Source organism: Suncus etruscus, chromosome 1, assembly GCF_024139225.1.
Source record: "Suncus etruscus isolate mSunEtr1 chromosome 1, mSunEtr1.pri.cur, whole genome shotgun sequence".
NCBI lineage: Eukaryota > Metazoa > Chordata > Mammalia > Eulipotyphla > Soricidae > Suncus > Suncus etruscus.
In genome coordinates, this window is record NC_064848.1 from 158,911,211 (window position 1) to 158,927,004 (window position 15,794).

The following is a 15,794-nucleotide window of genomic DNA, read 5'->3' on the forward strand; positions in this document are numbered from 1 at the left end:
TCCTAGAACCTTGTATGGTCCCCTGAGCCTGCCAGTAATGATCTCTGAGCACAGAGCCAGGATTAAGTCTTGAACACTAGCAGTTGTGGTCCAAAATACGCCCCCTTCTAAAATGTTCATCCCAACATATCTTAGTTTTCACTCCTTTTTGTTTGTTGTTTATTTTTGTTTCGTTTTAGGGCATTTTTAATTTGTTTTTGGGTCACACCCAGCAGCACTCAGGGGTTATTCCTGGCTCTATGCTCAGAAACCGCTCCTGGCAGGCTTGGGGGGCGATATGGGATGTTGGGAATCGATCCTGGATCTGTCCTGGGTTGACCGCATGCAAGGCAAATGCCCTACTGCTGTGCTATCACTCTGGCCCCGAAAAGTGATTTTTTTTTTTGGTTTTTGGGTCACACCTGGCAGCGCTCAGGGGTTACTCCTGGTTCTACGCTCAGAAATTGCTCCTGGCAGGCTCGGGGGGACTATATGGGATGCTGGGATTTGAACCACTGTCCTTCTGCATGCGAGGCAAATGCCCTACCTCCATGCTATCTCTCCGGCCCCCTGAAAAGTGATTCTTAAAAAGAATCACTGGGTACATCACAGAATAATGAACCAGAAGCCCTGACAGGTATACTGTGAAGTTTCCCCACCTTGCTTCCCAGGAGGCAACTGTTATTACCAACTTTGCTATGGTAATTTATGACAGTGAAAAATGAGAAACAATCTAAATGTTTCATAGATAAATAAATTATGAACTGTCCATACTGTAGGATACTCCGCAGTCTCTAAAAATTGTGCTTGTTGCCACATACTTTTTGTGGAGGCTGGAAGGACCTCCCCAGCAGATCTCAGGGCTGGGGTAGGGGGGCATAATGAATGCAATGCTGAGCCCAGCTGTGTGGGCCGGATGATTCAGTGCTTGGGCCGGTGCTGCTGCGGCGCTATTTGAGTTCTGCAATGCTGGCAGCCACCAGTCACACTTGATGGTGCTGGGGCAAGAGAGCACCTTGGCTCCATCTGCTGGTGCTCTAAGGCCATGTGGTGCCAAGAGATCAAACTCTGGGTGAGCATAGGCTGGCATGGGTTGCATCTTTTTGAGCTATCTCCTTGGTCCACCAGACACTGTTTTTATTTGGTTTTGGGCCACACCCAGCAGAGCTCAGGGCTTACTCTTGACTTTCTTTTCAGGGATCACTCCTGTCAATGCTCAGGGGACCATAAGTCTCCTGCCTGCCTTACACTTCTTTAATTATGTGTTGCTTCTGACCTTGATCCCTAGCCTCTACCAGCACCCCAACCCCTAGTTTCTCAATTTAGGTTCTCTTGGACTCCCTACCCCCACTGACAGGGGGAGCCCTTGCTGTTGTCCTAGCTACATAGATCTTTCCCAGTGCGCCTCCTTACAGGGTGTGGTTATAAGTGGATGTGGCTGCTCATGAAATGTCTGCTTTCCATCAGACTGCATCCGCAGACGGGGTCACCTGCACGCTGGGCTCCCCCTGGCTGCATTCACGAAGGGTCTTACAGATGGAGACACCTGGGGAGCTGCTGAATGAATGAATGGTCTCAACTGACACGAGAGACAGAGCTGCCTATATAGCACGATCCGTCTTTTATTTCTTTACATAAAAAGTTTACTTACGTTTTCTGTGTCCCTGCATAAATGCGGGCAGTGTTGAAAGGAGGTTCAGCACGGCGCTGCTAGTGGTTGTCAAGGGGTGGGGCTGTGCTCTTAGTTCCTTCTTTCTTTCTTTGCTGCCTTTCACAGTTTTCCATAATTGGCAAGTATTATTTTCAAAATGAAATAAATGAAGAGTAATGTTAAAGAAATCCTTCTGGAGGGAAGCAGGGCTTGGGAAGCACAGTGGGGAGCAAGTGCTGAGCACTTCCTGGGCCAGAGCCCCATGGCCAGACTCAGAGGCTAGTGGGTAGTGGTGGTGAATTCTAGGGGGCTGCAGGGCTTAGGTCAGTGGCTGGAGGAGGCAATTCAAGAACAGGACTTGAGACTCTCAGCTATACTCTGCAGGGTGTCTTTCTTTCCCATGATTTATTTCTTTAATTAGTAAGTATGCACATCAGAATACAGTACATATACATATATATAGTATAGAAAATAAGAAAATTAATATCCCTAAGCCCATTGCTTGTGTGTGTGTGTGTGTGTGTGTGTGTGTGTGTGTGTAGGGAGAACTGGGTCCATTTAGCAGGATTGTTCCTCATTAGAGCTGGGCCATGTAGTATAAGGAGTCAAATCCAATCTTTTATGTACATAGCATAAATTCCAGCTCTTTGGCTATTTTCCCAGCAGCCATTGCTTATTAATTTTTTTGTTTTGGGGGCCACACCCATCAGCGCTCAGGGGTTACTCCTGGCTCTGCACAAAGGAATCACTCCTGACCAGATTCAAGAGACCACCATATGGGGGGTTGGAAAGATAGCATGGAGGTAAGGCTCTATGCAGAAGGTCAGTGGTTCAAATCCCAGCATTCCATATGGTCCCCTGAGCCTGCCAGGAGCGATTTTCTGAGCATAGAGCCATGAGTAACCTCTGAGCGCTGCCAGGTGTGACCCAAAAACCAAAAAAAAAAAAAAAAAAAAAAGAGAGAGAGAGACCATAGGGGATGCTGGGTATCACGCTCAGATTGGTCATGTGCAAGGCAAGTGCCCTGCTCACTATACCATCTCTCTGTCCTGCCCTTCACTTCCAATTGCTCATTTAAAGAAATAGATTAGAGCTGGGAAAATAGCTCATCGTGAGTATGCTTTGATGTAGGAGGCTTAGGATTTTTTTACATATATATTAATAAATTTTTTTGGTAAATAAATTCTTAATTAATCACCATGAGATACATGGTTACAAAGTTGTTCATCATTGAATTTCGGTCTTACAATGTACAACAAACACCCTTCACCAGTTCACATTTCCCACCAACAATACTCTCAGTTTCCTCTTACTTGCTTCCTGGCCTGCCTCTGTGGCAGACATTTTTCTTCTTCTTTTCTCTCTCCTTTTTTCTTTCTTTTAAACACTATAGTTTGCAATATTGTTACTGAGGGGTATCATGAACATCACTTTATCTCCTTTCAACACCCAGTTCTTGTCCAGAGTGATTATTTCCAACTGTCATTGTCATAATGATTCCTTCTCTACCCTAACTACACTCTCCCACTATTTTTTCTCCTCAACAGAAATTTATTCGTGACACTACATTTCCCTCCTCAAACACCAACCCAAAACTTGTCTTCATAATAAAAGATGAAGTTTAAAAAAATTGGATCACTTGTCCCTTTCTATTTTTTATCTCCGCCCAGTTCAAAATACTTGCATCTCTCTCTCTCTCTGTCTCTCTCTCTCTGTCTCTCTCTCTCTGTCTCTCTCTCTCTCTGTCTCTCTCTCTGTCTCTCTCTCTGTCTCTCTCTCTCTGTCTGTCTCTCTCTCTCTCTCTCTCTCTCTCTCTCTCTCTCTCTCTTTCTCTTTTGGTTTTTGGGTCACACCCGGCAGTGCTCAGGCGTTACTCCTGGCTCCACGCTCAGAAATTGCTCCTGGCAGGCTCTGGGGACCATATGGGATGCTGGGATTCGAACCACTGACCTTCTGCACACACGGCAAACGTCTTACCTCCATGCTAATCTCTCTGGCCCCATGCTTGCATCTCTTAATGGCCAGAATTCTCTTAGACCTGCAGTTGACTCAACATACCACATTCAATCTCAACATAATTTTCTGTGTAGTTTTAGCCATTTTCTGGAAAAATTGGCTTAGTCTGCTCTCCATAACCACTCTGCTTCCTATCATAACAACACTTTCCCTGGGCATATAGAGAATCCTTGCCTTTCTTGTATTGTTTGACTTTGTGGGGCCGATGCTTTCCACATTTCTTACAAAAAGTCTGGCAGATTTTTGGTAAGCTCATTTACCATGCTTGTGAAAGCAAAATCCATGAGGAAAGGAACCTAGCTGGAACCAGAAGTAACCACTCCCCCACTGTTTTTTTTGTTTTGTTTTGTTTTGTTTTTTTTTGTTTTTGGTGAGAGTCACAACCAATGATGCTCTCAGAAATCACTCCTGGCAGGTTTGGGGACCATATGGGATGCTGGGGATCAAACCTGGGTTCATCCTGGGTTGGCCACGTACCGGGGTCTCAAACTCAATTTACCTGCAGCCGCAGGAGGCAAAGTTGGGGTGATCCTTGAGTGCAAAGTCAGTAGTAAGCCTTGAACATTGGGGGGTGTGACCCAAACAACTAAAACAAAACAAAACAAAAAAAGATTCCTCTAGGGCAGGGCCACAAAATGTTGTACGGAGGGCCGTTTGTGGCCCACGGGCCGCAAGTTTGAGACTCCTGTACAAGACAAACACCCTACAGCTATGCTATCACTCCAGCCCCAGTTTCTAATATTTTTTTAAGGACTATCCATCCCAAAAAGGAAGGCCCAGGTCTCCTGAGTACTGCCAGGAACAACCCCAAAGTACCATACTTTGCAAAACCAAGTCTCAAACTCTCCTACCTCCCTGCACACACCAAAGCAAAACAAATCAAGAAGCAGACCAGCATGGAAATAATTCCTTGCAGGGTGCTTAGGTCATTCAGGAGGGATTCTGCGGAGGGGTCAAAATGAAAAGGTCTATGAAGCAAATGGTAAAATCATTTTTTCTCTTCTTAGTCATGATGTAGCATCTTCGGGACTTGGCCTGCTACTCTGTGTCTACATTTACCTTCAAGTCAGTGTGGCTAACTAAGGCATCAGCCTTTTTTGCTTTTGACTAGAATTTTTTTTTTTTTTTTTTTTGGTTTTTGGTTTTTGGGTCACACCCAGCAGCGTTCAGGGGTCACTCCTGGCTCTACACTCAGAAATCACTCCTGGCAGGCTCAGGGAACCATATGGGATGCTGGGATTTGAACCACCGTCCTTCTGCATGCAAGGCAAATTTCCTATCTCCATACTATCTCTCTGGCCCCATTGACTAGAAATATCTTCTGTTTTGTTTTGGGGCCACACCTGACTATGCTTAGGGATTACTTCTGGCTCTGCACTGAGGGATCACTCCTGGCAGAATTGGGTGATCATATTGAATGCTAGGGATCAAATGCAGGTCAGCCACTAGCAAGGCAAATGCCCTACCTGCTGTACTATCACTCCAGCCCCCAAAATTCTATCATGTAAATATTCATTTATCCATTCACTGGAGACACATGAATGACTTAGTACAGGTACTGCTTGGATTCTTGGCTGTTCCATGCTTGGTAGTGGAAGGAGGTGACAAGTAGAGAATGGTAAGAGGGCACATTGAGGATGGGAAATGTCACCCCAGAGGAATCCTGCCCCTGGTCCTAGATGAGCTGTTAGTAGGAAGTTATATTTCTTTGGTTCTTAGAAAGAGAAATCTACTCTGGCTGGCTCATTGGAAAATTTATTAGGTCATTATTGGCTGATGGAATGGAAAATTCAATTTTAAAAGGGATTGTGGATCCAGGTTCTGTCCACCTATATTTTTTAAGGGGGGAGTCTACACCAAGCAGTGCTCAGCATTGTTATTCATGGTAGTGCTCAGGGGACCATATGGGATGCTGGAGATGAAACCCAGGTTGATAGTGTGCAAGGTAAATTCCCTACCCACTGTATTATCTCTCCAGGCTTCTCCATTTTCTTGCTCCATTGTCTATCTGGCTTTGACCTTCAGACCAGGCTAGATAGTACAATAGTTAGCACTTGACTTGAACATTACTGACCTTCCCCAGCAGCACAAATGATTCCCCAGCTCCACCAGGAGAAGCTAACAGTCCAGCTCTGGGGAGAATAGGAACCTGGGTGTCCGGGGATTTGGGTAGAAAAGCCCAACTGGAGATGATGTCCTCATGACAGTTCCTGGGTGAAGTAGCTGCAGGACTACAAGTGGGAGGGACTAATCTCTGCCTCCAGTTTTCGTCATTCCTAGGGATAGTCTGCTGGCTCTGCTGGGGCCCTTGATTGACAGTCTTGCCTCTGGCAGCCACTGCAAGGGGACAAGGGGCTCTTGAGGGAACTTGGGAAGATGATCCTACTGGGAGACATGAGATGGGAGTCACTGAACTGCACTGATTCCTGCAGTGTGGGAATGTGGGGAGCCAGACCATGAATGGGCATTGAAGCTAGACACAACTGGATGGGTTATCAGAGAGGAAACTTATTTGCAAGTAACAGACACCAGATTAACTTACACAAAAAGCAGACTCATTGTGGGTAGTTAGCAGAATTATCCAGAGAGTTGGAGTTGTACGGGTATGAGCTGTGCCTCAAGTGAAAACAGACACCTCCAGTTTGTACCTCCAATGTTCTCACCACTGTTGATTCTGTCACAGGCTCTGCTCTTTTTTTTTTTTTTTTGGTTTTTGGGTCACACCCGGCAGTGCTCAGGGGTTACTCCTGGCTCCACGCTCAGAAATTGCTCCTGGCATGCTCAGGGGACCATATGGGATGCCGGGATTCAAACCAATGACCTTCTGCATGAAAGGCAAATGCCTTACCTCCATGCTATCTCTCCGGCCCCACAGGCCCTGCTCTTGCAAGCTGGAATTGTGCTTGATCCTGGTGGTGCTCAGGGGCTTCTGCTGGCTCTGTGCTTGGAGAATTGCTTATGCTCAGCCATCTCTCTGGTCCCTCAGTCTTCTTTTTTGTTTATTTAAGTTTGGAACACACCAGCAATGGCAGTGCTCAGGGCTTAATCTTGCCTATGTTCTTGGGGATCACTCCTAGCAGGGGTTGGGAGGACAGTATGTGGTACCAGGGATTGAGCTAGGGATGACTATGCAAGGCAAGTGCCTTCACCCCTGCACTACCTCTAAAAGCAAGTTTTTATCTTTTGGAGGGGGGATTGGGGCCATACTCTGGAATAATTCTTGGTGGCTCTTGGGAGACCATATGTGGTGGTGCCAGGGATATAATCATGCAAGGAAAGTGCCTTTCCCCTGTACCTTCTCTCCAGCCCTCCTCGAGCACTAATCTGCATCATTCACTTCCAGTTCAGGAGAGGGTTGTGGGTGGTAGAACCCAGACCATGGGTGTGGCCTAACTTGCCTGGGAGGCTGCGACTGAGCCTTTTCTTTTCAGCCAAGATTTACTTCACTGACCCATCTCCCATATCAGGAAAAAGATCTAGCTGTGAGATGGCTCAAATGGGGACAGATGTGTACATACAGCACATGATCCTGAAGCTAGGCAGGAAGACTGAGATTGAGAAAGCTGAGAACTGAGCGTTTTGTCCCCAGAGTCAGCCTGGCATGATGCCAGACCCAGAGGAAGGGGGAGAGTAAATATTTGCAGAGCTGAATCTGTCTCAGCAGGGGAATGATGAGACCTGATTGAAGGGGGCCAAAATGCCCCAATCGTCCAGATGCAAGAAGGGCTGAGGCTGAGTTGTAGATGCCGGAAATCTGGGTTTGCAAACACTCCTGCATCCTTGGCTCCAGCCCCACAAGGCTCTGCTGGGACTCAGGGGTCAAGCTTCCCAGGACATAACATGCCTGTTTCATTTTTCTTTTTCCTCAAACTTCCACCTTTAACCCTATCTTGCTTCCCTTCTGATGACTGCCATTTATTTAGTAGAGAAGTCACTAAAACCTAACCCTTCTGCATCCATTTTCCCTCTTTCTTCTTCCTCCTCCTAAATCCTGCTTATAAACGTGCAAATAGGATCTAATTTTTACCATCTTAGAAAGCTAACAGGGACCCAAGATATGGCTCAATGGTAGAGGCATGTTTCATATGAGTAAGGTCCTGAATTCCATCCCTGTACCACAAAATAAATCAGAAAAAGTATCACCAACAGACTGTGATGTTTAATGTTAAAAACAAAAACAGGGGCCGGAGAGATAGCATGGAGGTAAGGCATTTGCCTTGCATGCAGAAGGACGTTGGTTCGAATCCCGGCATTCCATATGGTCCCCCGAGCCTACCAGGAGTAACCCCTGAGCACTGCTGGGTGTGACCCAAAAAAACAAAACACACACACACACACACACACACACACACACACACACACACACACACACACAGACAAAAACCCAAGGGGCTGGAGCAATATTACAGCTGGTAGGCCACTTGCCTTACAAGTACCCAACCATAGTTCGATCCGTGGCAACTTATATAGACACCTGAGCACTGCCAGGAGTGATTCCTGAGTGCAGAGCTAGGAGTAACTCCTGAGCATTGCTAGGTATGCCTCCTCAAAAAAAAAAAACAATAAAAGAAAGGAAGAAAGGGAGGAATGGGGGCCCGGAGAGATAGCACAGTGGTGTTTGCCTTGCAAGCAGCCGATCCAGGACCAAAGGTGGTTGGTTCAAATCCCGGTGTCCCATATGGTCCCCCGTGCCTGCCAGGAGCTATTTCTGAGCAGACAGCCAGGAGTAACCCCCGAGCACCGCCAGGTGTGGCACAAAAACCAAAAAAAAGAAAAAGGAGGAATGGAGGCAGGAAAGAGAGAAAGAAAGAAAAAAGAGAAAGAGAAAGAAAGAGAGCATGGGCTGAAGAAATAGTAGAGAAGTTAAGAAACTTGTTTTGCCTGTGACCAGTCCTGGTTCAGTCCCTGCCACTGCTTTGATCCCTGGAGCACCATCAGTGTCATTCCAGAGCACAGAGCCAGGAGTAACTCCTGAGCACCACTGGAGCATGGCTCCAAAACATACATACACAAGTTAACAACACACTTGCACCCCAAGTCCCTCCAGGTCCTGCCTCTTTTCCTACTTTTCTAGTTTTGTCAGAGCAAAACTTCCTGAACAAATAGGTGGACTGCTTCTTCAAAGCCTCTGGGTAGGTACAGATACTGCTCCTGATTCTTCAGGGACAGTCTTCCCTACACCAGGGACAGGCTGGACTGTGGGACTGAATGACCAGTGTGAGAAAAGCAGAGTCAAAGTGTGTCTGAAGGAGCCAGCACCCAGCTTTTGTTTTGGAGAGCGGGTGAGAGTTTGGGGTCACCTGTTCTCTCAGTGTCCCTGGTGGGCCCTTGGCTTCTGTCTGCCTGCTTTCCCTCACCTCCCACTCATTGTCATTCTACTGCCCCGTATGTTTACTGTCCCCACATTCCCACCAGAAAGAACTTTCTAGCACCACCAATTCCCTCTGTGTTGTCAGCTCTGGTGGATGCATCTCCATCCTCTCAAGAACTCTCAGAGCTCTCTTAATGCTGATTTCTCCTGCTCGAAACATTCTCAGCTTTGGTAATGCCACTCTTCTCATCTCCCCCTGACCTCACCACTGTCCCTATCCTTCAAAGTCCTACACAGAACTCCTTTAGTGCTCTGTGTGTGTGCATATGTGTGTGTGTGCTCGCACACATATCAGGAAACCATGTAGTACCAGAGTTTGAACCCACATGCAAAGCTCAGCTCTTTGAGGTTCTCTCTCTCTTCTCTCTCTCTTCTGTCTCTCATGTTTTTTCGTTGATTTTGTTTTTGGGCTACACCCAGTGATACGTGGGCTTATTCCTAGCTTTGACCTCAGGAATCATTCCTGACTGAGCTCTGGGACCATATGGGATTCCAGGGATTGATCCTGGGTCAGCCCATGCAAGGCAAGTACCCTACCTACTGTACTCTCTCCCTCTGTACCTCCACTCCTCCCTTCTCTGACCTCCACACAATTACCTTCTTGCCACCCCAGAATGGACCTAAGCTCTTTACTGTGGTAGGGGGCTACTCTCTCTCTGATTAGTGCTCAGGGGTTGAGGGGTTGTGGTGCTGGAATCAAATCTGGGACTTCTGCATGCATAGCATGTTCTTATGGCCCCTTCACATATCTTTGTTTGTTTATGGGTCACACCTGGCAGCGCTCAGGTGTTCCCTCAGATGTCACTGCTTGGGAAGGTCCTCCTGAGCACACTCAGGGATCACTCCTGGTGGTGCTTGTGGAACCATATGGGATGCCGGAGATCGAGCCTAGCAAGTGCAAGGCAAGCTGGACTCTTGCTCCAGTACAACCTTGACCACATTTGTGTGCCCAATGACCTTTAATACCTTGGTTGGTTCACTTCCTTTGTATTCAGGGCCTGGACCTGGAAAGGAAACTTATGAGGGAAGGAACTTGTCTCACTATTCTAGGCCGAACACAGTTCAGTTCCTTTTTCTGTTTTCAAATTTAACTTTGTTATTTCCCCATTTTCCTTCATGGCTGTGAGACTGGAGGTGGTGCTACAGGTTAAGGGCTCGCATGCTGTGCTGCTGTACTGAAGTTGGTTGTGGGGTTCACACATGTGCTTGGAGGGGTCACAATCCCTTAAGTGGTGGTGCTCACATGCATCTGCTGCTGGAAATTTCTGGCAGCACCAAGGATCACATACATCAGAGCTGTCAAAATCCTGACTGGCACATGTGGGGCATGGAGGATTGAACTTGAGACCTTGTACTTAAAAGGCAGATATTCTAAGTCAAGGGCATCCTAGACTTTCACCTACTCATGACCCATTCATGCTTGAGAAATGCAATATGGGCCAGTGATGCCAGAAACACTTTAGATTCATTATACATTTGATTTTGAATTAATTTTTGCTTGTTGCTCCTTCAGAAACATTTTACTGTATTTTTTTGTTTGTTTTGGGACCGCACCTGGCAATGCTCAGGGATTACTCCTGGCTGTGTGGGGGGACCATATGGGATGCTGAGATTGAACCCAGGTAGGCCATGTTCAAAGCAAATGCCTTACTGATGCCAAAAATTTTGTGATCCTTGTGTATTCAGTAATGTGACCCATCTGGGGCCTCAACCCACAGTTGAAGAAGCTAGACCCTAAAAGATTCCTTTGGGCCATGGAGTTCAGTGTCTTCCATGACTGAAGGAGTTGGGAGGGGACAGACTTAATATGGGATGATCAGCATTGTCTGAGCTGTGCACAGAGCCATCACACCTTTTCCTGAGAGCAGAGAGGGAAAGAATGTTTCCTGGAAGGACTCCTGGTAGATCTTCCTGTCTGCTGTCTCCTTCAGAGCCCGTTGTGCCTCTCCCCTGCTAAGCCTTCTATTAAATTATCTCCCCACTTCCTCACCTGTCTCCTTTGCCTTGAGGAGTCTTCAAACCTTTCACAGACCTATGCCCTAGCAGTATCTATAGATACTTGCCCATGAGCTTGCCCCATCCCTATTGAGGTGCCCTGCCCCATCAGCTCTGTGGGCAAAGGGTCCCAGCTTGTTGTGGTTTGGGGGGGGGATTTGCAGATGAAGGGGGAGGAATTCCAAGGTTTTTCCAGAAGAAAGGGTACTTGGAGGCCTGGAGTCTAAGCTGCCACAGTGTAGCTTCTGGAACTCCCAAACTACGGAGGGAGTTTGAATGATGTGAGTTTGACTTACATAGTTCCTGAGCCCAGCAGGATTTCATGAGGTGATAGCACTCTAGCTTCCTGGAAAATGTTGGCAGCTGGACCTTTTTATTTTTTTTTTCAGTGCCAGAGATCCAACATAAGACCTTACTCACACTAGGACAGTTCTTTACTATCCCTGGCCTAAAAGCTGGTTATTTGGGATGGGATGGATGAATAGGAGAAAGTGGAAAGAAGAGAAGACAAGAGCTTGTCCCTGGAGGATCAGAGAGGTAGTACAATAGGTAGGGTTCTTGCCCTGCATGTGCTTGACATAGGTTCAATCCCCCAAATTCAAGGTCTCCAAGGATGAGCCCTGAGCATAGCAGGATATGGGCCAATAACAAAAACAAAACAACAATAACGGGCTGGAGAGATAGCATGGAGGTACGGTGTTTGCCTTGCATACAGAAGGACAGTGGTTCGAATCCTGGTATCCCATATGGTCCCCCAAACCTGCCAGGAGCAATTTCTGAGCTTAGAGCCAGGAGTAATCCCTGAGCACTACTGGGTGTGACCCAAAAACCAAAACAAAACAAAACAACAATAACAACAATAAAACCTTGTCCCCTGGATGTGCCTTAGAGAACACCATGGCCTGGCAGATGACCTTGAACTCTGGAATTGAGCCTCAAGTGGGCATCAGATCTGTCAGGTCCTTTTGTTATGACACTGGGGTCTGTGGAGACCAGGGTATGGTGGGGCAAAGTCTAGGGTCTGCTGGTGATTGGGGGTACCATGAGGGAGGAGGCAGCAGCCCCCTTTAAGGACAGTTTTCCCTTTAGCAGCAGCTCCCAAGCAGCTGGGCTGATTTTCTAACCCCCATGCCCTCCCCAACCCATAAGAAACTGAGGTCTCAGGGACTTAGGGACCTGACCCAGGCTGTCCAGCTGAACTGTACATCCATTGGAGTTGGGCTTGCTGGGCAGGACCTGGGGGTGGAAGTTCTTGAGTCCCTGCCCCAAGTGGGGAATCACAGTTGTGGGGGGTTGTTCCAGGAGGAGAGCCAAGATTTCTCCAACCAGCCCCCCTCCTCAGGCCTTGCAGAGCTTGTGGCTCAATTAGCAAGGCTGAGTTCCAGCCAGGCTCACTGAGGTTTGTGGGGTAGGGAGGCAGGCGCTGAGCAGTTGAAAGCTGTTCCTGGAAGGGCCCACCCACTTCCCAGGGGGACTGAGCTGGGTGTGGGGTATGCTGTGGGGAACTGGAGTGGGTTCCTAAGTCAGCACGTTAGGCCAGGCAAAGCATACAGTGAGGCCAGAGTGGATGCCTGGAGGATGTGTGCTTCTCTTTCCCCCTGTGGGGTGCCAGCCCACCAGCCCCACCCAGGATCTGCAGAAATAAAACCTGCTCCCTTTGCACATGCACATCTCACACGCACATGCATTGGAGACCCAGGTGTGCATGAACCCCCTGCTCACTCTGGCTCTATGGCTGGGCTAGGCCTAGCATGTGGGTGTCTGGGAGCACACGTGCTTTGCACCTGCCTACCTAGACCCTCCTTTGCCTGTGCCCAGAGATACTGAGAGTTGGGGAGACATAGTGCTGCCCCCAGATCCGGTGACTAACTGGTTTGTTAGGGGCTTCCTGTTTTAGCCCTGAAAGTTCAGCATGCTGGAAATTTCTGGGCGATGAAAAGGCCCCCGTCAGGCCTGCCTGCTTGACTCTAAAGTGCCCTCCCCTGCAAAACAACTGAGTAGATGTCTGCTTTCACCCTGGACCTCATACTCATAAGAACCAACTGAGGGCCAGAGGAATAGGACAGCAGGGAAGGCATTTGCTTTGCACACAGCCAACCTTGTTTTCAACCCCTCACATCCCATATGGTCTCCGGAGCACTGCCAGGAGTAATTCCTGAGTGCAGAGCCAGGAATAAACCCTGAGCATTGCTGAGTGTGGCTCACTAAAGAAAGAACCAGCTGTGTGTCAGATCTGGGATACATGGAATGCCACAGACACCCTCCCTATCTTCATGGGCTGGGACACAAGCAACATCAGTAAGTGTGAATGGGAGAGACTGTAAAAAGTGGAGGAAAGTAAAATAGGGAAGAGGCATGTTTCTTTTCTTTTTTGTTTTTTTTTTTGTCTGTCTGTTTTTTGGGTCATACTGGCAGCGCTCAAGGGTTACACCTGGCTCTATGCTCAGAAATCGCTCCTGGCAGGCTCGGGGGACCATATGGGATTCTGGGATTCGAACCACCATCCTTCTGCATGCAAGACAAATGCCCTACCTCCATGCTATCTCTCCGGCCCCTATTTTCATTATTTTTTAATGCACTTATTTATTGGGACCATAGTGCTATGGGCCTTTTTACATCTCTGTATTTGAGGGCTGCTCCTAGCAATGCATGGGAGACCATATATGGTGCTGGGGATCACACTGGGCCTAGCCACCTGGCAGGCAATTGCTTTATACCCTGCATTATCTCTGGGAAGGGATCCATTTAAGATGGTGGCTCCAGGCAGAGACATAGATCAAAAGGCTGAGCACATGATTTGCATATAGGAACTCTGGGTTTGATTCCTGGTACTGCATGGTCCCCTGAGCATCTCCAGGAGTGACCCTAAACACTGAGCTGAGAGAAGTTCTTGAGCACCCAGGTGTAGCAGACCCAAACTTAGACCATTTAAATTAAGCAGACTTTTTGGCAGGTCTGTCAGAAATGACTTGGGAAAGGAACACTGGAAATGAGGATTAGCCTTCCTGTAGGGGCAGCCTGCAGGTCTCTGGAGAAGTGTTCCAAGCAGAGGGAAGGGCAGCTATAGGCTTGAAGACAGGGACCAATCCCCAACAGATGAGAGAAGAGGGGAGGGGGAAAAGAGAAGCAGCAGGGTGTGTGTAGAATGTGTGTGTGTGTCCTGTGGGCCCTGATGAGACTTGTGTCTCTTATCAGGGTAATGGGAACCACATGCTTAGGTTTAGTATTATTGCTCGTCCTGCATGCAAGGCAAATGCCCTACCTTCATGTTATCTCTCCAGCCCCTGCCAGGAGTAATTTCTGAGCTCAGAGCCAGAGGTAATCCCTGAGTATCACCAAATGTACCTCCCCCACCAGAAAAAGAAAAAAAAGAGAGGCCAAAGTGATAGCATAGTGGTAGGGCAATTGCCTTGCATGCAGCTGACCCAGGATGGACCTCGGTTTGATCCCTGATGTCTCATATGGTCCTCCAAGCCAGTAGCAATGATTTCTGAGTACACAGCCAGGAGTAAACCCTGAGCATCACCGTATGTGGCCCCAAAATCCCAAAATAGCCCCCCCAAAAAAGAAAGGGGCTGGAGAGGTAGCACAGCAGTAGGGAGTTTGCCTTGCAAGCGGCCGACTCAAGACCAACATTGGTTCGAATCCCGGCATCCCATATGGTCCCTGTGCCTGCCAGGATTGATTTTCGAGCACAGACTCAGGAGTAACCCCTGAGCACCAGGTATGCCGAAAATCCAAAAGGGGGTGGGGGGGGAGAGAGAGAGAGAGAGAGAGAGAGAGAGAGAGAGAGAGAGAGAGAGAGAGAGAGAGAGAGAGAGAGAGAGAGAGAGAGAGAGAGAAGTTGAGAATCTGATGGGACTAGAAAAACAGTACAAGAGTTGAATCACTTACCTTGCATGTTTGTCAGACTCTGGTTTGATCCCTAGTGGTTCCCTTGATTTTTTAATATTTAAAATTTTGTGCTACACCCAGTGGTACTCAGAGGTTACTCTTGGCTCTGAGTTCAGAAATCGCTCCTGGCAGGCTCGGGGGATCATATGGGATGCTGAGGATCGAACCTGGGTCTGTCCTGTGTTGGCCACGTGCACCCAGTGGTTCTCTTGAACCTGCCAGGCATGATTCCTGGGCACAGAGTCAGGAATAAGCCCTGAGCCTAGCTGGGGTGACCCCAAAACCAATAAACAAGAAAACAAATAAATAGAGGCAGCCAGGCTCCTCTCACTTCAAAGCCTGTAGTCTTTCACTACCCTGGCTGTGGGTCAAAGACCTGGGCCCAGGAGAGGAGCCAGCTGTTCTGTCCAGGCCTGTCTGTGCAGAGTGAGGAGGGAGGCCCATCTTGGCTCTGCCTGGCTTCCTTGCCCAAGGTTGGGCCAGGCCTGCTTGGGAGAGGACCACCAGGAAGCAAACTGTGCTTGGCTGCAGCATCAGGACAGTGCCAAGTGGCCACGGCGCCAGTCGCCCTGTAAGCTCAGCCGGCCTGGCCTGAGGCTGTTATCTGACCAGCGGAGCCATTGGGTTAGCATCGATTGGCTTCTTAATGAACATCTGGTGAGGAGGAGGTGCGTTGGGCTCTGTGCAGGATGAGGGCGCAGTTGCAGAACTGGAAGATGGGCTCTTAGAGCCTCAGAGTGTTCCCACAGAATTCCCCAAGACTCTAGGGTTCAGCCTCTCTGCTTCTCTCTCATCAGTGCAGGGAGGGCTGAGGGATAGTGCAATGGGTAAGGCATTTGCCTTGCATGCTGCTGACCTGGGTTCAATCCCAGTATTCCATATGATCCC

At 48.2% G+C, this 15,794-nt stretch overlaps 1 protein-coding gene and 1 pseudogene across 1 annotated transcript in view; one reads left to right on the plus strand and one right to left on the minus strand.

Moving 5' to 3' along the window:
• Positions 1-15,794, plus strand: part of RTN4RL1 (reticulon 4 receptor like 1) — a 97,060-nt gene that overhangs the window by 72,883 nt on the left and 8,383 nt on the right. The gene's annotated exons all lie outside the window — the stretch shown is intronic.
• Positions 3,252-3,902, minus strand: LOC126014027 (60S ribosomal protein L36a-like; annotated as a pseudogene).